The 23,556-nt window shown below is 33.1% G+C and overlaps 3 long non-coding RNA genes across 4 annotated transcripts; all 3 read left to right on the forward strand.

Annotated features, from left to right (window-relative positions):
* Positions 1-4,715: 4,715 nt before the first annotated feature.
* On the forward strand, positions 4,716-5,765 carry LOC125257249. The gene is made up of 3 exons (XR_007182272.1): positions 4,716-5,342; positions 5,434-5,574; positions 5,701-5,765. It is a non-coding gene; the product is annotated as an uncharacterized LOC125257249 (long non-coding RNA).
* A 4-nt stretch (positions 5,766-5,769) lies between these two features.
* LOC125257250 lies at positions 5,770-7,574 on the forward strand. The gene is made up of 3 exons (XR_007182273.1): positions 5,770-5,830; positions 5,909-5,977; positions 6,094-7,574. It is a non-coding gene; the product is annotated as an uncharacterized LOC125257250 (long non-coding RNA).
* A 6,121-nt stretch (positions 7,575-13,695) lies between these two features.
* Positions 13,696-16,836, forward strand: LOC125256131. Of its 2 annotated transcripts, none has more exons than XR_007182051.1 (6): positions 13,696-14,993; positions 15,085-15,225; positions 15,352-15,480; positions 15,559-15,627; positions 15,744-16,075; positions 16,196-16,836. It is a non-coding gene; the product is annotated as an uncharacterized LOC125256131 (long non-coding RNA). The 2 variants fall into 2 exon arrangements; XR_007182052.1 differs by having other exon boundaries at positions 15,744-15,833.
* Positions 16,837-23,556: the final 6,720 nt, after the last annotated feature.

Consider the following 23,556-nt stretch of genomic DNA (forward strand, 5'->3'; position numbering starts at 1 on the left):
TATTTGACATATTTTTGTGTGTATTTGATGGGCTCGGGCACGCGCAATCGCGCACGCTGTCATTCTAAATTCTCAGCCTCTTAAAACAATTTTAAAAATAAAAAATGATGGTTCAGTCAGTGAACAAAGCTCGGTTAAGGATTTAAAGAGTTTTACGGACAAGTGCTTTGCTGTGAAAAAAACAAAAACAAATCGCAGGATGACAGAGTCACTATGAGAGGATAAATAAAACACCGCGTCATGAAGACTTCGGTAAAGTTGGTTTTATATTCACACATTCGGACTTCTGATAAATTCAGACTTTCCAATAAATGTGCAATAAATTAATGTTTGCGAATTTTAAGCACCGACATGAGATTGACAACCAACGATTGTCAACTTACAACATTTTTCACAGTCGATCAAAATAGGCAAGTATTGTTTTAATGGCATATTTACTTGTGAATGTCCACTGAATGTCCAATGTAGTGTGATTAACAAGGCTATTGAATACGGATGGCCGAATGTGCGAATATAAAACCAACTTTTGGACATTCAGTGGACATTCACAAGTAAATATGCCATTAAAACAATACTTGCCTATTTTGATCGACTGTGAAAAATGTTGTAAGTTGACAATCGTTGGTTGTCAATCTCATGTCGGTGCTTAAAATTCGCAAACATTAATTTATTGCACATTTATTGGAAAGTCTGAATTTATCAGAAGTCCGAATGTGTGAATATAAAACCAACTTTACCGAAGTAATTTTCTGTAGAACTCGACAGCAAACAAACACACTTACCTCTATGGAGTGCTGTGACGTCATCGTTAATCTGAGGCACCATCTACAAAGTGCAAGTTTCGATTGACAGCGTGATAAAGACTCACTGTCCATGGTACTTAAAGGCAGGGTAGGCAAAAAAATGTATAAAAAACTTTTTTTCAAAATTTGTTTAAACTTTATTTATATATCAATACATAATTAAAATGTAAGTACTCTGAAAAAGAAAGTATAAAAATCGAGTGTCTGTAGACCTCTCACGACTGTTTTAAAGACAGCTCATTATTTCCATTCACTCCACCCCCTCCCTTCTGGGCTCCTTCCAAAGCCACGCCCCCAAAACGCATGAACGTGTGACTCCGACCACTGAGCTGGAAGACGCATTATTTACCTGAGACGAGCGGAGAGGAAGGAGCACAGTGCATGTAGTGACATCATGTCAGAATCACATGTAATAAAAATAACTTTAAAATTATGAAGATAAACAAACAAGATGTATTTTAGTACTCACTATCAAGCTAGCATATTGATATTGGTAAAGTTTAAAATATATATTTTTTGATTCGCTAACGAGCTAGTTATCTATAAGGCAAAGCTAAAAACAGGTTGCATGATACACGTTTTTCCATTACCATCATTTACACTGTGATGAAGATGAATTTCGTGTAAGATTCATAACATATACGTTGTTCTACAGATCAACAGAGTAACATACACTCAAATATCAACTCACAACTGCATTGCAGACACAAAATAATAACACACACATACAACAAAGTGTGTACGACACACACAGATACAAGATAAAGACATCAGTAAACATAGGTAGAGAATATAAAAACAAAACAAAGGCGAAAAAAACGTGCAGGTAAACTTGCAGGTGAACATGGTAAAAGACTTAGACAGAGGGTAAAATTATGCACAATTCAACACTATAGCTATCATTATTTATCGTCTCTACTACGGCTCGCTAAGTAATGTTATGTTAGCTATATTACGCAGCTACGTGTGCTAATGACACATGCTTCATGAAAAAATAAACAAAAAAATATGTATGATCAAAATACAAAAAGAAAGATTTACCTGTCCAGCAGAAATAAAGCCATCAAGGAGTCACTTTTCAGCCCCTTGAGTTCCCTCAGTTCTCGCCATCGCTGGAAAGCCACGCCGATATTAACTCGCGTTTTATTTCTTTGTTTATCCAAAGACTTTTTGTTCATTGCCTTTTCTTGTACTGTTACTGTCTTCCTTTTTTTGCCTGGTTTGCCTTCACTAACTGCATAGGCCGATACTGTGAATTTAGCTTGCTGTTTCTCTGCCATTGTTTTGGTATTCCTAGGATCCGTGCCTCTTGGATTCCCCAAATCAAACGTGCGCGCGCAAGTGGGCAGGTCATGTGTGGCAAAAGGGTGGTTGCCATGGTTGCGAGAGAGTGACAGCCGCCTAAGCCAATCCTATGTTTCGTCCCGGATGGAAATAATGAGCTGTGTTTAATACAGATTAAACGGTCTAGAGTCACTCGATTTTTATACTCTTTTTACCAGAGTTCTTACATTTTAATTATGCATGTATATATATAGAAAGTTTAAACAAATTTGGAACAAAATTTCTTACCTACCCTGCCTTTAAGTCTAGTGACGGGACGGTTGATACCGAGGCTTCGAGGCACATATTAATTAATTTAGATGAGATTAGTTTATATTAGATATAAATGATTCAAGACAAGAGTTATTCCGTATGTCACGGACTTACGAAGCTTTAGTCAAGTGCTTTTTCAAACCGTAGATCTGTGATTTAGATGATTTAGATATGGTGGAGAAACAAGTCTGACCACCAGATGTCGCTAATGCGCACTATGTGGAACTGGAACTGTCTGTGCATCAAAACAGCCTTAAGCCTTTGATACTGAACTTTTTCAGATAAAATGACTTCATTAAACACTTTTCATTTGTTCTTTACATTAATATAAATATTTTACAACTTCTTTTGAAAGGCTGTGAGTGTGTTTTCAAAAGCTATTGAACTGGAACTGTGTGTATCCATCAAAACAGCCTTAGACCTTTGATACTGAACTTTTTCAGTTAAAATGACTTCATTAAACACTTTTCATTTGTTCTTTACATTAACATAAATATTTTACAACTTCTTTTGAAAGGCTGTGAGTGTGTTTTCAAAAGCTATTGAACTGGAACTATGTGTGTCCATCAAAACAGCCTTAGACCTTTGATACTGAACTTCTTCAGTTAATATGACTTCATTAAACACTTTTCATTTGTTCTTTACATTAATATAAATATTTTACAACTTCTTTTGAAAGGCTGTGAGTGTGTTTTCAAAAGCTATTGAACTGGAACTATGTGTATCCATCAAAACAGCCTTAGACCTTTGATACTGAACTTTTTCAGTTAAAATGACTTCATTAATCACTTTTCATTTGTTCTTTACATTAATATAAATATTTTACAACTTCTTTTGAAAGGCTGTGAGTGTGTTATCAAAAGCTATTGAACTGGAACTATGTGTATCCATCAAAACAGCCTTAGACCTTTGATACTGAACTTCTTCAGTTAAAATGACTTCATTAATCACTTTTCATTTGTTCTTTACATTAATATAAATATTTTACAACTTCTTTTGAAAGGCTGTGAGTGTGTTTTCAAAAGCTATTGAACTGCAACTATGTGTGTCCATCAAAACAGCCTTAGACCTTTGATACTGAACTTCTTCAGTTAATATGACTTCATTAAACACTTTTCATTTGTTCTTTACATTAATATAAATATTTTACAACTTCTTTTGAAAGGCTGTGAGTGTGTTTTCAAAAGCTATTGAACTGGAACTATGTGTATCCATCAAAACAGCCTTAGACCTTTGATACTGAACTTTTTCAGATAAAATGACTTCATTAATCACTTTTCATTTGTTCTTTACATTAATATAAATATTTTACAACTTCTTTTGAAAGGCTGTGAGTGTGTTTTCAAAAGCTATTGAACTGGAACTGTGTGTGTTCATCAAAACAGCCTTAGACCTTTGATACTGAACTTTTTCAGTTAATATGACTTCATTAAACACTCTAACATCAAGATGGAAATATCCTTAAGGCAGACAATATTTAAGGACATTGACGAAAAATACTTCAAAATACCAGGCTACATACAGCATTTCAGTGTGAATCGGTTCATTGTTCATTTGTACTCTGAGTTGGGGATCAGCATTCTTGTGCATCATTTGCGAAGTAAGTCTCCTGTGTCCCTCTATCTTGATGCCACTGGTGGTGTAGTGTCAAAAATTCCAGAACAGCCCAAACCGGTGTTGTACTATGCGCTCACTCTTCCAGGAAATGCAGGTCAAGATGCACCACCACTGCCTATTTGTGAAACGCTCTCCAATGAAGCACTCAGTACCACCAATCACATTTTGGCTCATGCAATTCACTTTGCATTTATCAAAGTACACCCAAATAAAAATTCACCAGGTCGAAACTGATTATAGCTGGGCTTTAATACAAAGTGTGATGCTCGCTTTCAACAAAGAGCACATCAGCACTTACCTCAACAGAGCATATGACTTCTGCATGAACAAAAAATCAGTGGATGAAATGAAGTCATATACTGTACTACACATTTGCTCTGCTCACATCCTGAAAGCTGTCAGACAGGCAATCTGTAGGCAAACAGATGACAAAGGACTGAGATACTTTGCCACATATGCTTTCGCAAGACTTCAAAATGCCAGCAACAAGACTTAATCAAGAAAGGTGTTCCGTGCATTATGTGCCTTGCTCACAACCCAACAAAACACAGACCTCGTCAAAGAGAGTCTGCGTATTTTGGAGAGTGTCATTTCAAGATCCAAAGAGGAGCCACTGGAAGAAACTCCCCAATCTGAAGACTGGGAAATGTGTGAAAGTGAAGACAGAACAGTTTGGTTTCGGTTTCGTGTCATGCAACGACCATCAGTGGCAAATCACCATTCTATGCCTTTTTTCAGCAGATTATGAAAGAGGTGAAGGAAGAAATGGTTGATGATGACACAGGGTTGGCAACAGAAGACAACCCATACTTTTGTCCAGGCATTCTCACAGTCCTCTTTGATATGTACCTTGCTATCTTTCCTCTTTGGAGTGGCTTGCTGTTGGGAGACCTGATGGATGAATGTCATGAACAGTACATGGAGACAACAAAGAAACAACCAAAAACAAGAGATGCCAACTGTCACATTGAAAGGTGGTTTGGAATTGTCAAACATTCCATAATGCATAAAGAAAAAAAGTCAAACCAGGGACCTTCATAAGAAAAATGCACAAGTCTCTACAAGCGAGGTATACAGAGCATATCATCAAGCATGAACTTCCTCAAAAGCTTTTGCGGCAACCTGAGGCACCTTTGAACCTTGATCAATCTCAAGAAACTTGGAAGAAGAAGGAAGACCGTTTCCCATCCACCGAATCCAAATTCTTTTCTGTTCCACATAAAATACCTGCTCCCCAAAAAGAGGATCAAGAAGGATGTGGAAGTGGAAACTTCAAGTTCTGATGCATGTCAGCCTCCTGCAGATGGACTCCATGTAGATGAACAGGTAATGAAGTCATTAGAACAAAACTTTAAACTATTAATTGCATATATGAAGGTACGCTATTATTTACTCTATGAACTTCATATCATTACAGATCCAGATACTATTGAAGAAGAAGGAACATACAGAGCTGCTAGTTGTTGTAATTGTTCAGTCTCCTAGCCAGGATCTCGAGTTCCTTTTACATCACAAGGAATTCAATGCACTGAGGCCACATGAATGGTTATTTGGAGAGGTACACATTACAGAACAAAAATCTAAATGCATAATTACAATTATATTTGTATGTAACAGTAAATGTTGTCCTCAATGTATGTCAATCAAGTAATGTGATTCAAATTGAAATGCTTTATCATTTTAGACTATTGAGTGCTATTTCAGAACTGTACTTAATAAGGAGGATGCAAATCTCTACCAGCTAAGCCATTGACACCACAGGTGTCATTTTAAATGGCACAAGAGAGCAGATGGAACAGCAAGGATTTTGAAAAGTGAGTGCAACTACTTATGATATTTAATTTTCACATGTACACTGCACAGACATGATCTTTTAAATTTTTGATAAACAGGTCAACTTAGAGCAATATGATGGGGTCATCACTTTTGTCAATATCACCAAAAATCACTGGAGGTTTGTGGTAAGTAAAAGAGTGCTAATTTCAATGATAAGCTACTACATATGCCCATTTAGACATGTTTGATCTTTCAGTGACATTTATTTGCTAATTTATTTGTTTCTTTTTATCCAATTTAGTTTGTATATGCTCAGACTGACACCCTTTTCATGCTTGACTCTCTGAGTGGTACAAATGAAATGAAATGAAAAGGCATGCCAAAAATTCGGGTATGATAGTCTGTTTTAAAAAAGATATTTAGCATGTGTAGATCCAAAACAGTAATAATGGAAACTAAGCAAAGTTCATGTTGTGTAAGACTACCATAATCACACACTGCAAAAAGAATTACCCCCAAAAGAGGAGCAATGCGTTAAGTGTGAACGCAAAGAAATACGTCACAAAGATGATCAATGCTCAAACTGTGGATACAGACAAAGAGATCCAGTAGATGTGCTCTACGACTGGGTATTGTTTATCCGGCTGTTGACTTTTCGTTTTAAGTGAAAGCATGTGTTTTCACAACTACATTTAATAATTACAACACTGTGCAAATAAATCTAACAACATTTCCTATTTTCCTTCCAGGTTCAATGTGAAATTTGTCTGAGGTGGTATCGTCTCAACATTAAAGTGCCAGCACAGGAAGAACCATGGACTTGTGATTTGTGTCTGTAAGCTATTCAGTTAGATGAGCTTATGCTGAAAGTGTTCTTACATTGTAAGAAAAAAGGTTTTGCCTATTTGATATGTTATGTAAATGCTTTACACTTTTTTAGTATTTGGTATAGGCTTCATATTGTTGTGTTGCTTGTTGTCCTCTGCTGGTCTTTTATGTGAATGAATTTTGGGGGAAGAAATACTTGCATTTGGGAGGTTGAAATATTTGTGATATTGGGTAGTTTACTTTTTATTATCTACAAAAACATTTAAAACACCTAAAATGTTTTTTTTTCCTTCTTTTTTTTCATAATTAGGATGCAAGTGAAGTGATATGAACAATGTAAGGGTTTTCAATAACAACCTCTTTTACTTTAAGAAAGTGTTGTGGTTTATGCTCTATGTAAAAAAATGACTTGTCAAAGATCTTTGATTACAGAAGTATTTTTACTTTATTGTACAACCAAGGAGATAGCCTCTTCAGGAGACCGCTCCTGATTTCTGCTATCGTCTCACTATATATACAGGCAAAAGCCCTTCGCCATACATTTTATAGATATTCTGAGAAATGTAACATTTACCATGTGACACATATTCTTCAGCTTGAAATATAAATTTCCATACATGTAAACACATTCCTAAATTTTCTCATACAGCATACTTTTTTTACTAGCAAGCGCTTTCTGCTCTTTGTTCATGTATGATTATATTTGTGGAGGGAGACATGCTTATATTATGCTGTATTATTATCAATTTTACTATAATAAAATCTTCTTCAAAGGCAACTATACATTAGTGCTTTACTTTCTTATTATTTTGAACATTATTTTGTTTGTTTTTATAAAAAAATTCATAATCATTTATAGTCATGTATGTAGTTGTCATTGATTTATCATTATTATGGTAGTACTTTAAAACATAAATAATACACAGATACAAAACATAAATTACTGGTTAATCAAACATACTCAAACATACTCATAGTGTTTAATATAGTAATATTGACTGTAAAAGAGTAGTTTGTACCCTTAAAGTGTAATAAAGCTATTTTTTATTGACACACTTCTAAAATTAATATCTTTGGAAAAAATTATCATATCAGTATAAAAGAAGTTGCAAAATATTTATCTCAATGTAAAGAATATAGTCACAGTGTTTAATATAGTAATATTGACTGGAAAAGTATAGTTTGTACCCTTAAAGTCTAATAAAGCTATTTTGTATTGACACACTTCTAAAATTAATATCTTTGGAAAAAAATATCATATCAGTGTAAAAGAAGTTGCAAAATATTTATCTCAATGTAAAGAATATAGTCATAGTGTTTAATGTACAAATATTGCCTGGAAAAGGATACTTTTTACTCTTAAACTGTAATAAAGCTATTTTGTATTGACACACTTCTAAAATTAATATCTTTTGAAAAAATTATCATATCAGTGTAAAAGAGGTTGCAAAATATTTATCTCAATGTAAAGAACACACTAATAGTGTTTAATATAATAATATTTACTGTAAAAGTGTAGTTCGTACCCTTAAAGTGTAGTAAAGCTATTTTGTATTGACACACTTCTAAAATTAATATCTTTGGAAAAAAGCATCATATCAGTCTAAAAGAAGTTGCAAAATATTTATCTCAATTTAAAGAACACAGTCACAGTGTTTAATATAGCAATATTTACTGTAAAAGTGTAGTTTGTACCCTTAATGTGTAGTAAAATTATTTTGTATTTACACACTATTAAAATTAATATCTTTGGAAAAAAGCATCAGAACAGTGTAAAAGACGTTTACAAATATTTATCTCAATGTAAAGAATATAGTCATTGTGTTTAATGTACAAATATTGCCTGGAAAAGGATACTTTGTACCCTTAAACTGTAATAAAGCTATTTTGTATTGACACACTTATAAAATTAATATCTTTTGAAAAAATTATCATATCAGTGTAAAAGAAGTTGCAAAATATTTATCTCAATGTAAAGAACACACTTATAGTGTTTAATATAATAATATTTACTGTAAAAGTGTAGTTTGTACCCTTAAAGTGTAATAAAGCTATTTTGTATTGACACACTTATAAAATTAATATCTTTTGAAAAAATTATCATATCAGTGTAAAAGCAGTTGCAAAATATTTATCTCAATGTAAAGAATATAGTCATAGTGTTTAATGTACAAATATTGCCTGGAAAAGGATACTTTTTACTCTTAAACTGTAATAAAGCTATTTTGTATTGACACACTTCTAAAATTAATATCTTTTGAAAAAAGCATCATATCAGTGTAAAAGAAGTTGCAAAATATTTATCTCAATGTAAAGAACACACTTATAGTGTTTAATATAGTAATATTGACTGGAAAAGTATAGTTTGTACCCTTAAAGTCTAATTAAACTATTTTGTATTGACACACTTCTAAAATTAATTTCTTTGGAAAAAAGCCTCATATCAGTCTAAAAGATGTTTACAAATATTTATCTCAATGTAAAGAACATAGTCATGGTGTTTAATGTACAAATATTGCCTGGAAAAGGATACTTTTTACCCTTAAACTGTAATAAAGCTATTTTGTATTGACACAATTCTAAAATTAATATCTTTGGAAAAAATGATCATATCAATGTAAAAGAAGTTGCAAAATATTTATCTCAATGTGAAGAATATAGTCACAGTGTTTAATATAGTAATATTTACTGTAAAAGTGTAGTTTGTACCCTTAATGTGTAGTAATGCTATTTTTATTGACACACTTCTAAAATTAATATCTTTGGAAAAAAATATCATATCAATGTAAAAGAAGTTGCAAAATATTTATCTCCATGTAAAGAATATAGTCATGGTGTTTAATGTACAAATATTGCCTGGAAAAGGATACTTTTTACCCTTAAACTGTAATAAAGCTATTTTGTATTGACACATTTCTAAAATTAATATCTTTGGAAAAAAGCATCATATCAGTGTAAAAGAAGTTGCAAAATATTTATCTCAATGTAAAGAACACACTTATAGTGTTTAATAAGGGTAATATTTACTGTAAAAGTGTAGTTTGTACCCTTAATGTCTAATAAAGCTATTTTGTATTGACACACTTCTAAAATTAATATCTTTTGAAAAAAAAGCCTCATATCAGTCTAAAAGAAGTTGAAAAATAGTTATCTTAATGTAAAGAAGAGTTGAAAAGTGTTTAATGAAGTCATTTTAACTGAAGAAGTTCAGTATCAAAGGTCTAAGGCTGTTTTGATGGACACACACAGTTCCAGTTCAATAGCTTTTGAAAACACACTCACAGCCTTTCAAAAGAAGTTGTAAAATATTTATATTAATGTAAAGAACAAATGAAAAGTGTTTAATGATAATTTTAACTGAAGAAGTTTAAAACATAAATGACACACACAAACAAAACATAAACGACTGGTTAATCAAGCTACTTAATACAGGGGTTCAGAGTAAAAGTAAACTTGGCCGCATATTCACAGATTCCAATTTCCCGGATCAATAACGTGTGCGCGCTAAACGCTGTTACTACACAAATAACACCTCTTTTTAATCGTAGTAACACAGACAAGCAGCAACAGCCTTATTTTCCTCAAAACCAGCTTTCATCCGCAGTGGAAAACACGCACTGATCTCTATACGCACACGGCTAAGAGACAGAATGAAAGGAACCGTCTGCAAAGTCCTACGAAACTCCAAATACTTTACTTCAAACAGTCAAGAACCTCACTGTAATACAATGTTGGTGATTTCTGTGCAGGATTCCACACCACCCCCCTTCACCGCTGGAAAAAAAAAAATCACGAACGTGGGCTATATAAAAGTATCTGTCACATCTGGAATGATCATAAAATCTAGGCTAGGCAGGTCAGGTAACAAAATACCGTTTAAAAAATTACTATTAAAAGGTGGTGGAAAACATGTGTATCTTTCATTTCCAATGTGTATATCGTAATGTATTATCTTGAAAAATATTTATTGTCAAATGTGTTGAATGTAAAGTCCTCTGAGGAATTCCACCATTCAGTGTGAATTTATCTGAGAATATTCTTAAATAAGGAAATCTATTCAGTGATTGGTCCATGCCTATGTCGTCATCCAAAATACCATTTGTGGCACAGCAAAGTGTCGTGAATCATCTCTAAGACGCTGACGCTCTGACACTTAAGATGTAGTTCACTTAAATTATGACTGAGATGCTTCATAAGTAACTTTTAAGCACAGATTTGAGCCAAGATTTTTTTTCTGCAGTGTTCTTGTGAGTAATTGTCAGATGCTTGATAAATATGGGTTACCATGATGGTGATTGGTGGTTCCAGTAGTTGGCCACTAATGTTTAAACGTTTGGTTTATGCTTGACTGCTGAATCAATGTGTGTTAAAACACAATTGAAGCAATAAGCTGAAGTGGAAATATATGAGTAGAATTATGGGTAGTTCTTTTTTAGATGTCATTAATTATATCTGGTTTTATCAATGAGTTTGTAATATAATAATTATTATAAGTCCTTAATATATTTTATTCGCTAATCCGGTGATAGAACAACACGGATTATAGCCTAACTGTACTGCAGGATTGAAGGAAAGAGGACTCTAATGAGAAATATAGATATCAGTAATCAGCATATGAATCTCAACAATGGTGACAATAAACAAAATATTCATAAAGATAAATTCGACATAAAAAGCGAATAAAACACAACAAAAATCACAGCAAACAACTATCGTTTTCCAACAATAGTTAGAAAAAAATATATTGTACAATTCAGTTGCATTATTTATTAATAGTGTGATGCATTCTGGGAGTTTTTTTTTTTGTTTACCATGGTACCCAGCATGCATTGCGGCATGAAACTTTGGTCACCGTTACTGAGAATCATGGGTTGATTGTTGATGTGTTCTTGTGTCACTGCAGAAAAGACTTTTTATTTTAATTTATTAATATAGTACATGTTAACAATTACATTCAAATTAACACTGGATAGTAAGGAAAATCCACGATTCTTTTATAATAATAATTTCCGATCTTTTATCTTTTCATAACATTACAATTATTGATATACTGCAAACATGTTTGTTAAACAAACTGTCTCAGTAATCAAAGAACGCCACTACTTATAACAAAACTTTAGAGACCAATAAATGGAAACATCAATCACCATCACGGTAACCTTAAATGAAAGAAATATAAAAGTTGTGTTAATTATCAATAAGAACTGCTGCAGACGTCTGACAGAAATAAATGTCAGTGAAGTTAGTAATAAGTGAAGCTGGTAATGCTGTTTGTGGAGTTCTTTAATCCTCCTCTGCTGAGATATTAAGAGATTTAATGTCTTTTGCCTTCAGTTGATTTCAGGCTGGTCGATTTGTTGCTATAAGTTGCTAAATTACGTTGTGATTTCATTGCGTGATGACATCATCACGTAGCCACAAACGCAAATCTCCGTTTTTGTGAAGTAGACACATAAAAAATAATTTTGTAATATGTTCAGATTTTGTAATATTTCAATATAGATGTGTTCATAAAAAAAGGATATACAAATATGATTTGTAAAAGTAGTAACATCTTTATGATCACATAGCCTATTACTTTTTTTAAATGCAGTAGCCTACAAATTGGGTGAATAAACATTGTGGTACCCTACCTTTCTCATAAATGTCCAGTAAACCATCTTGAAAAAAAGTTTTTACACTACTCTTTGAAGTGTTCACCCAAGTTAAACATCCTGTTTGCTGTTATACTTTGTGAATGCTTGTCAATAATCTGATTGATTCAGTACCATGGACAGTGATAATTCTGCAGGACTGTAAACATCCTTCAATGCACATGATTTGTGATATTGTGAGAGTTTATTGTTAAACGAAGGTGTCATACAACAGGAAAATATAAAAGATAGTTAAGAAGTTTAGCCATTTATTTTAACACGTGGAGAACACTGTTTTTATTACCACTTCAAACCAGAGAAACAGAGGTGAATAAAACAGCAATACATGGGCTGTATGTTCTGTAGGTATAGAAACAGAAACAGAAAAATATCTATATTCTATATTGTACATAGTTGGATAAAATGTAGTTGTCTGTTTGCACAAAATAAAACAATATCGAACTTTTGAGACGCTCCCTATGTGGTTTTCCGCACAACATTGGACATTCAGCAGACATTCAGCAAGTAAGTAAGCGATTAAACAATATATGGCCGTCTTGTTCGATTCTGGAAAATGTACAGATTGATAATAATTAGCTGTGAATAGCATGCCATGCTTTGTATTTGCAAATATTCACTTCAAAGCACATATAATTAGACAAATCTTAAACGCGGAAGTCCGAATGTGCGAATATAAAACCAACTTTACCGAAGTAACAGCCTTAGACCTTTGATACTGAACTTTTTCAGATAAAATGACTTCATTAATCACTTTTCATTTGTTCTTTACATTAATATAAATATTTTACAACTTCTTTTGAAAGGTTGTGAGTGTGTTTTCAAAAGCTATTGAACTGGAACTGTGTGTGTCCATCAAAACAGCCTTAAGCCTTTGATACTAAACCTTTTCAGTTAATATGACTTCATTAAACACTTTTCATTTGTTCTTTACATTAATATAAATATTTTACAACTTCTTTTGAAAGGTTGTGAGTGTGTTTTCAAAAGCTATTGAACTGGAACTATGTGTGTCAAAACAGACTTAGACCTTTGATACTGAACTTTTTCAGATAAAATGACTTCATTAAACACTTTTCATTTGTTCTTTACATTAATATAAATATTTTACAACTTCTTTTGAAAGGCTGTGAGTGTGTTTTCAAAAGCTATTGAACTGGAACTGTGTGTGTTCATCAAAACAGCCTTAGACCTTTGATACTGAACTTTTCAGTTAATATGACTTCATTAAACACTCTAACATCAAGATGGACATCCTTAAGGCAGACAATATTTAAGGACATTGACGAAAAATACTTCAAAATACCAGGCTACATACAGCATTTCAGTGTGAATCGGTTCATTGTTCATTTGTACTCTGAGTTGGGGGATCAGCATTCTTGTGCATCATTTGCGAAGTAAGTCTCCTGTGACCCTCTATCTTGATGCCACTGGTGGTGTAGTGTCAAACATTCCAGAACAGCCAAAACCGGTGTTGTAATATGCGCTCACTCTTCCAGGAAATGCAGGTCGAGATGCACCACCACTGCCTATTTGTGAAACGCTCTCCAATGAAGCACTCAGTACCACCAATCACATTTTGGCTCATGCAATTCACTTTGCATTTATCAAAGTACACCCAAATAAAAATTCACCAGGTCGAAACTGATTATAGCTGGGCTTTAATACAAAGTGTGATGCTCGCTTTCAACAAAGAGCACATCGGCACTTACCTCAACAGAGCATATGACTTCTGCATGAACAAAAAAATCAGTGGATGAAATGAAGTCATATACTGTACTACACATTTGCTCTGCTCACATCCTGAAAGCTGTCAGACAGGCAATCTGTAGGCAAACAGATGACAAAGGACTGAGATACTTTGCCACATATGCTTTCGCAAGACTTCAAAATGCCAGCAACATGACTTAATAAAGAAAGGTGTTCCGTGCATTATGTGCCTTGCTCACAACCCAACAAAACACAGACCTCGTCAAAGAAAGTCTGCGTATTTTGGAGAGTGTCATTTCAAGATCCAAAGTGGAGCCACTGGAAGAAACTCCCCAATCTGAAGACTGGGAAATGTGTGAAAGTGAAGACAGAACACATGCAACGACCATCAGTGGCAAATCACCATTCTATGCCTTTTTTCAGCAGATTATGAAAGAGGTGAAGGAAGAAATGGTTGATGATGACACAGGGTTGGCAACAGAAGACAACCCATACTTTTGTCCAGGCATTCTCACAGTCCTCTTTGATATGTACCTTGCTATCTTTCCTCTTTGGAGTGGCTTGCTGTTGGGAGACCTGATGGATGAATGTCATGAACAGTACATGGAGACAACAAAGAAACAACCAAAAACAAGAGATGCCAACTGTCACATTGAAAGGTGGTTTGGAATTGTCAAACATTCCATAATGCATAAAGAAAGAAAAGTCAAAACAGGGACCTTCATAAGAAAGATGCACAAGTCTCTACAAGCGAGGTATACAGAGCATATCATCAAGCATGTACTTCCTCAAAAGCTTTTGCGGCAACCTGAGGCACCTTTGAACCTTGATCAATCTCAAGAAACTTGGAAGAAGAAGGAAGACCGTTTCCCATCCACCGAATCCAAATTCTTTTCTGTTCCACATAAAATACCTGCTCCCCAAAAAGAGGATCAAGAAGGATGTGGAAGTGGAAACTTCAAGTTCTGATGCATGTCAGCCTCCTGCAGATGGACTCCATGTAGATGAACAGGTAATGAAGTCATTAGAACAAAACGTTAAACTATTAATTGCATATATGAAGGTACGCTATTATTTACTCTATGAACTTCATATCATTACAGATCCAGATACTATTGAAGAAGAAGGAACATACAGAGCTGCTAGTTGTTGTAATTGTTCAGTCTCCTAGCCAGGATCTCGAGTTCCTTTTACATCACAAGGAATTCAATGCACTGAGGCCACATGAATGGTTATTTGGAGAGGTACACATTACAGAACAAAAATCTAAATGCATAATTACAATTATATTTGTATGTAACAGTAAATGTTGTCCTCAATGTATGTCAATCAAGTAATGTGATTCAAATTGAAATGCTTTATCATTTTAGACTATTGAGTGCTATTTCAGAACTGTACTTAATAAGGAGGATGCAAATCTCTACCAGCTAAGCCATGACACCACAGGTGTCATTTTAAATGGCACAAGAGAGCAGATGGAACAGCAAGGATTTTGAAAAGTGAGTGCAACTACTTATGATATTTAATTTTCACATGTACACTGCACAGACATGATCTTTTAAATTTTTGATAAACAGGTCAACTTAGAGCAATATGATGGGGTCATCACTTTTGTCAATATCACCAAAAATCACTGGAGGTTTGTGGTAAGTAAAAGAGTGCTAATTTCAATGATAAGCTACTACATATGCCCATTTAGACATGTTTGATCTTTCAGTGACATTTATTTGCTAATTTATTTGTTTCTTTTTATCCAATTTAGTTTGTATATGCTCAGACTGACACCCTTTTCATGCTTGACTCTCTGAGTGGTACAAATGAAATGAAATGAAAAGGCATGCCAAAAATTCGGGTATGATAGTCTGTTTTAAAAAAGATATTTAGCATGTGTAGATCCAAAACAGTAATAATGGAAACTAAGCAAAGTTCATGTTGTGTAAGACTACCATAATCACACACTGCCCCCAAAAAGAATTACCCCCAAAAGAGGAGCAATGCGTTAAGTGTGAACGCAAAGAAATACGTCACAAAGATGATCAATGCTCAAACTGTGGATACAGACAAAGAGATCCAGTAGATGTGCTCTACGACTGGGTATTGTTTATCCGGCTGTTGACTTTTTGTTTTAAGTGAAAGCATGTGTTTTCAGAACTACATTTAATAATTACAACACTGTGCAAATAAATCTAACAACATTTCCTATTTTCCTTCCAGGTTCAATGTGAAATTTGTCTGAGGTGGTATCGTCTCAACATTAAAGTGCCAGCACAGGAAGAACCATGGACTTGTGATTTGTGTCTGTAAGCTATTCAGTTAGAGGAGCTTATGCTGAAAGTGTTCTTACATTGTAAGAAAAAATGTTTTGCCTATTTGATATGTTATGTAAATGCTTTACACTTTTTTAGTATTTGGTATAGGCTTCATATTGTTGTGTTGCTTGTTGTCCTCTGCTGGTCTTTTATGTGAATGAATTTTGGGGGAAGAAATACTTGCATTTGGGAGGTTGAAATATTTGTGATATTGGGTAGTTGACTTTTTATTATCTACAAAAACATTTAAAACACCTAAAATGTTTTTTTTTTCTTCTTTTTTTTCATAATTAGGATGCAAGTGAAGTGATATGAACAATGTAAGGGTTTTCAATAACAACCTCTTTTACTTTAAGAAAGTGTTGTGGTTTATGCTCTATGTAAAAAAATGACTTGTCAAAGATCTTTGATTACAGAAGTATTTTTACTTTATTGTACAACCAAGGAGATAGCCTCTTCAGGAGACCGCTCCTGATTTCTGCTATTGTCTCACTATATATACAGGCAAAAGCCCTTCGCCATACATTTTATAGATATTCTGAGAAATGTAACATTTACCATGTGACACATATTCTTCAGCTTGAAATATAAATTTCCATACATGTAAACACATTCCTAAATTTTCTCATACAGCATACTTTTTTACTAGCAAGCGCACACCCTTTCTGCTCTTTGTTCATGTATGATTATATTTGTGGAGTGAGACATGCTTATATTATGCTGTATTATTATCAATTTTACTATAAAATCTTCTTCAAAGGCAACTATATATTTGTGTTTTACTTTCTTATTATTTTGAACATTATTTTGAACATTATTTTGTTTGTTTTTATAAAAAAATTCATAATCATTTATAGTCATGTATGCAGTTGTCATTGATTTATCATTATTATGGTAGTACTTTAAAACATAAATAATACACAGATACAAAACATAAATTACTGGTTAATCAAACATACTCAAACATACTCATAGTGTTTAATATAGTAATATTGACTGTAAAAGAGTAGTTTGTACCCTTAAAGTGTAATAAAGCTATTTTTTATTGACACACTTCTAAAATTAATATCTTTTGAAAAAAGCATCATATCAGTGTAAAAGCAGTTGCAAAATATTTATCTCAATGTAAAGAATATAGTCATAGTGTTTAATGTACAAATATTGCCTGGAAAAGGATACTTTTTACTCTTAAACTGTAATAAAGCTATTTTGTATTTACACACTTCTAAAATTAATATCTTTGGAAAAAAGCCTCATATCAGTCTAAAAGAAGTTGCAAAATATTTATCTCAATGTAAAGAACACACTTATAGTGTTTAATATAGTAATATTTACTGTAAAAGTATAGTTTGTACCCTTAAAGTCTAATTAAACTATTTTGTATTGACACACTTCTAAAATTAATATCTTTGGAAAAAAGCCTCATATCAGTCTAAAAGAAGTTGCAAAATATTTATCTCAATGTAAAGAACACACTTATAGTGTTTAATATAGTAATATTGACTGGAAAAGTATAGTTTGTTCCCCTAAAGTCTAATAAAGCTATTTTGTATTGACACTTTTAAAATTAATTTCTTTGGAAAAAAGCCTCATATCAGTGTAAAAGATGTTTACAAATATTTATCTCAATGTAAAGAACATAGTCATGGTGTTTAATGTACAAATATTGCCTGGAAAAGGATACTTTTTACCCTTAAACTGTAATAAAGCTATTTTGTATTGACACATTTCTAAAATTAATATCTTTGGAAAAAAGCATCATATCAGTCTAAAAGAAGTTGCAAAATATTTATCTCAATGTAAAGAACGCACTTATAGTGTTTAATATAGTAATATTTACTGTAAAAGTGTAGTTTGTACCCTTAATGTCTAATAAAGCTATTTTGTATTGACACACTTCTAAAATTAATTTCTTTGGAAAAAAGCCTCACATCAGTCTAAAAGAAGTTTACAAATATTTATCTCAATGTAAAGAATATAGTCATGGTGTTTAATGTACAAATATTGCCTGGAAAAGGATACTTTTTACCCTTAAACTGTAATAAAGCTATTTTGTATTGACACAATTCTAAAATTAATATCTTTGGAAAAAAAGCATCATATCAATGTAAAAGAAGTTGCAAAATATTTATCTCAATGTGAAGAATATAGTCATAGTGTTTAATATAGTAATATTTACTGTAAAAGTGTAGTTTGTACCCTTAATGTCTAATAAAGCTATTTTGTATTGACACACTTCTAAAATTAATATCTTTGGAAAAAATTATCATATCAGTGTAAAAGCAGTTGCAAAATATTTATCTCAATGTAAAGAATATAGTCATAGTGTTTAATGTACAAATATTGCCTGCAGGATACTTTTTACCCTTAAACTGTAATAAAGCTATTTTGTATTGACACAATTCTAAAATTAATATCTTTGGAAAAAAAGCATCATATCAATGTAAAAGAAGTTGCAAAATATTTATCTCAATGTGAAGAATATAGTCATAGTGTTTAATATAGTAATATTTACTGTAAAAGTGTAGTTTGTACCCTTAATGTCTAATAAAGCTATTTTGTATTGACACATTTCTAAAATTAATATCTTTGGAAAAAAGCATCATATCAGTCTAAAAGAAGTTGCAAAATATTTATCTCAATGTAAAGAACACACTTATAGTGTTTAATATAGTAATATTTACTGTAAAAGTGTAGTTTGTACCCTTAATGTCTAATAAAGCTATTTTGTATTGACACACTTCTAAAATTAATATCTTTTGAAAAAAAGCCTCATATCAGTCTAAAAGAAGTTGAAAAATAGTTATCTTAATGTAAAGAACAGTTGAAAAGTGTTTAATGAAGTCATATTAACTGAAAAAGTTCAGTATCAAAGGTCTAAGTCTGTTTTGATGGATACACATAGTTCCAGTTCAATAGCTTTTGAAAACACACTCACAGCCTTTCAAAAGAAGTTGTAAAATATTTATATTAATGTAAAGAACAAATGAAAAGTGTTTAATGAAGTCATATTAACTGAAGAAGTTCAGTATCAAAGGTCTAAGGCTGTTTTGATGCACACAGACAGTTCCAGTTCAATAGCTTTTGAAAACACACTCACAGCCTTTCAAAAGAAAATGTAAAATATTTATATTAATGTAAAGAACAAATGAAAAGTGTTTAATGAAGTCATATTAACTGAAAAAGTTCAGTATCAAAGGTCTAAGGCTGTTTTGATGGACACAGACAGTTCCAGTTCAATAGCTTTTGAAAACACACTCACAGCCTTTCAAAAGAAGTTGTAAAATATTTATATTAATGTAAAGAACAAATGAAAAGTGTTTAATGAAGTCATATTAACTGAAGAAGTTCAGTATCAAAGGTCTAAGGCTGTTTTGATGGACACAGACAGTTCCAGTTCAATAGCTTTTGAAAACACACTCACAGCCTTTTAAAAGAAGTTGTAAAATATTTATATTAATGTAAAGAACAAATGAAAAGTGTTTAATGATAATTTTAATTGAAGAAGTTTAAAACATAAATGACACACACAAACAAAACATAAACGACTGGTTAATCAAGCTACTTAATACAGGGTTTCAGAGTAAAAGTAAACTTGGCCGCATATTCACAGATTCCAATTTCCCGGATCAATAACGTGTGCGCTAAACGCTGTTACTGCACAAATAACACCTCTTTTTAATCGTAGTAACATAGACAAGCAGCAACAGCCTTATTTTCCTCAAAACCAGCTTTCATCTGCAGTGGAAAACACGCACTGATCTCTATACGGCTAAGAGACAGAATGAAAGGAACCGTCTGCAAAGTCCTTACGAAACTCCAAATACTTTACTTCAAACAGTCAAGAACCTCACTGTACAATGTTGGTGATTTCTGTGCAGGATTCCACACCACCCCCCTTCACCGCTGGAAAAAAAAATCACGAACGTGGGCTATATAAAGGTATCTGTCACATCTGGAATGATGATCTGGCGTGGAATGATCATAAAATCTAGGCTAGCCAGGTCAGTTAACAAAATACAGTTTAAAAAATTACTATTAAAACGTGGTGGAAAACATTTGTATCTTTCATTTCCAATGTGTATATCGTATTACCTTGAAAAATATTTATTGTCAAATGTGTTGAATGTAAAGTCCTCTGAGGAATTACACCATTCAGTGTGAATTTATCTGAGAATATTCTTAAATAAGGAAATCTATTCAGTGATTGGTCCATGCCTATGTCGTCATCCAAAATACCATTTGTGGCACAGCAAAGTGTCGTGAATCATCTCTAAGACGCTGACGCTCTGACACTTAAGATGTAGTTCACTTAAATTATGACTGAGATGCTTCATAAGTAACTTTTAAGCGCAGATTTGAGGCAATTTTTTCAGCAGTGTTCTTGCGAGTAATTGTCAGAGGCTTGATAAATATGGGTTACCATGATGGTGATTGGTGGTTCCAGTAGTTGGCCACTAATCGTTTAAACGTTTGGTTATGCTTGGCTGCTGAATCGGTGTATGTTAAAACACAATTGAAGCAATAAACTGAAAACTTTAGAGACCAATAAATGGAAACATCAATCACCATCACGGTAACCTTAAATGAAAGAAATATAAAAGTTGTGTTAATTATCAATAAGAACTGCTGCAGACGTCTGACAGAAATAAATGTCAGTGAAGTTAGTAATAAGTGAAGCTGGTAATGCTGTTTGTGGAGTTCTTTAATCCTCCTCTGCTGAGATATTAAGAGATTTAATGTATTTTGCCTTCAGTTGATTTCAGGCTGGTCGATTTGTTGCTATAAGTTGCTAAATTACGTTGTGATTTCATTGCGTGATGACATCATCACGTAGCCACAAACGCAAATCTCTGTTTTTGTGAAGTAGACACATAAAAAATAATTTTGTAATATGTTCAGATTTTGTAATATTTCAATATAGATGTGTTCATAAAAAAAGGATATACAAATATGATTTGTAAAAGTAGTAACATCTTTATGATCACATAGCCTATTACTTTTTTTAAATGCAGTAGCCTACAAATTGGGTGAATAAACATTGTGGTACCCTACCTTTCTCATAAATGTCCAGTAAACCATCTTGAAAAAAAGTTTTTACACTACTTTTTGAAGTGTTCACCCAAGTTAAACATCCTGTTTGCTGTTATACTTTGTGAATGCTTGTCAATAATCTGATTGATTCAGTACCATGGACAGTGATAATTCTGCAGGACTGTAAACATCCTTCAATGCACATGATTTGTGATGTTGTGAGAGTTTATTGTTAAACGAAGGTGTCATACAACAGGAAAATATAAAAGATAGTTTAGAAGTTTAGCCATTTATTTTATTTAACACGTGGAGAACACTGTTTTTATTACCACTTCAAACCAGAGAAACAGAGGTGAATAAAACAGCAATACATGGGCTGTATGTTCTGTAGGTATAGAAAAAGAAACAGAAAAATATCTATATTCTATATTGTACATAGTTGGATAAAATGTAGTTGTCTGTTTGCACAAAATAAAACAATATCGAACTTTTGAGACGCTCCCTATGTGGTTTTCCACACAACATTGGACATTCAGCAGACATTCAGCAAGTAAGTAAGCGATTAAACAATATATGGCCGTCTTGTTCGATTCTGGAAAATGTACAGATTGAAAATAATTAGCTGTGAATAGCATGCCATGCTTTGTATTTGCAAATATTCACTTCAAAGCACATATAATTAGACAAATCTTAAACGCGGAAGTCCGAATGTGCGAATATAAAACCAACTTTACCGAAGTAGACCTGACTTCCCAGATTACAAATTTGAAAATCCACTTAACTCTGCCATTTTTGCCGTCATTGACTACTGTTAATACTTCTTGTTTGAATTTCACTGATTAAGCAATATGGTAAAAGTGACAGTGGGTTGGTACGGATTAGGGCTGGGATAAACTATCTTTTTTTTTTTTTTTTTACGATTAATTTAGCGATTATTTTTCGGTGCATCGATTAATCTAAGGACTCTTTTTTTTGTTTTTGTTTTTTTCAGTCCGATTCTATTTCGGTTTGATTCGATTATCGATAATCTCCCCATTAATTGACTAATACCAATTTATAAAAAGTCCAAAATAAAAGACTATACAAGTGCAAAGTAATGCATTCTTAGTCAGAGGTAGCGTTCGATAAAACCTTGAAGCCTTAAACACATAGGCCTAGCTTACTAAAAAAAAAAAAGTGCATCTTGTAATTCTTCTTTCAGATGAAAATAACAACAAATTGATGTCTAACATTCAATTAAAAAAAAAAAAGGTCACCCAAAATACTTGTTTAGAGCAATTGAAAGAATACAGTAACCAATGTAAACTTAAGGGCTTTAAGCTAACACAGAGAGTGCTTTTCCAACAAAAAATAAATAAAAATTAACAGCGACAGTGGGAGCCAGCAGCCTGTCATGGTGTCCTTCCTGAACCAACAGAATTTAACATTTGTTGAAAACGCATAGCTTACTGAAAAAATGCATCTTTTAATTCTTCATGCACATAAAAATAACAACAACGTATAGTAGTAATACACTCTGCCACTCACTCACAAAATACTAATGTAGGTAACTAGAATTTAATAAATGGAACATTATTGTTAAGTGTACCAATTTGTTATACACCGATTCAGACGTCTCATGAGTTCAGTGTTGGACAGATCAGTTGTTTTAACCATTCATTTAAGTGAATCAGTTCAAATGAGTCATTAGTTCGCGAATCGGACATGTCATTATTGTATGTGTAGCCTACGGCAAGCGCTGTGTGATTATCCCGGCAGTTTATTTTTTAGCATAACTTACACTCCGCGGTAATTCAGCAAAAAAAAATATCTCAGAATGCTCCACGTGAAACTTTGTTCATCCCAGCCCTGGTACGGATATAACTACAAGGCCTCTGGCAAATTGGCGCAGGTACCAATACTGTGACCACAAGTAACATATTGCGTTTATAGGCAACCCACACAGGGAAAGGAAAAAAAGGCGAGCTGAAGGAGCAGCTTGAGCCAGAAAAAAACAACGCAATTTTAGGTACAGTAATGTCATAGTTATGAATCCAAATCCATTGTCATGATTGATTGACAAATCCATTATAATCAATGATTGTATTTCAATGTTATACATTGTCTATCCTGTTTTAATTCATCCCCATGTCTCTTTCCTGTTTTCACAGATGCAGTGAGGGAGCGATTCCCCAACACCGAGGTGGCAGAGATCCGGGCCCTTCTACGGAGGAAGTGCAACAATGAGAGCTA

This window comes from Megalobrama amblycephala, linkage group LG21 (assembly GCF_018812025.1).
Source record: "Megalobrama amblycephala isolate DHTTF-2021 linkage group LG21, ASM1881202v1, whole genome shotgun sequence".
NCBI classification, from domain to species: domain Eukaryota; kingdom Metazoa; phylum Chordata; class Actinopteri; order Cypriniformes; family Xenocyprididae; genus Megalobrama; species Megalobrama amblycephala.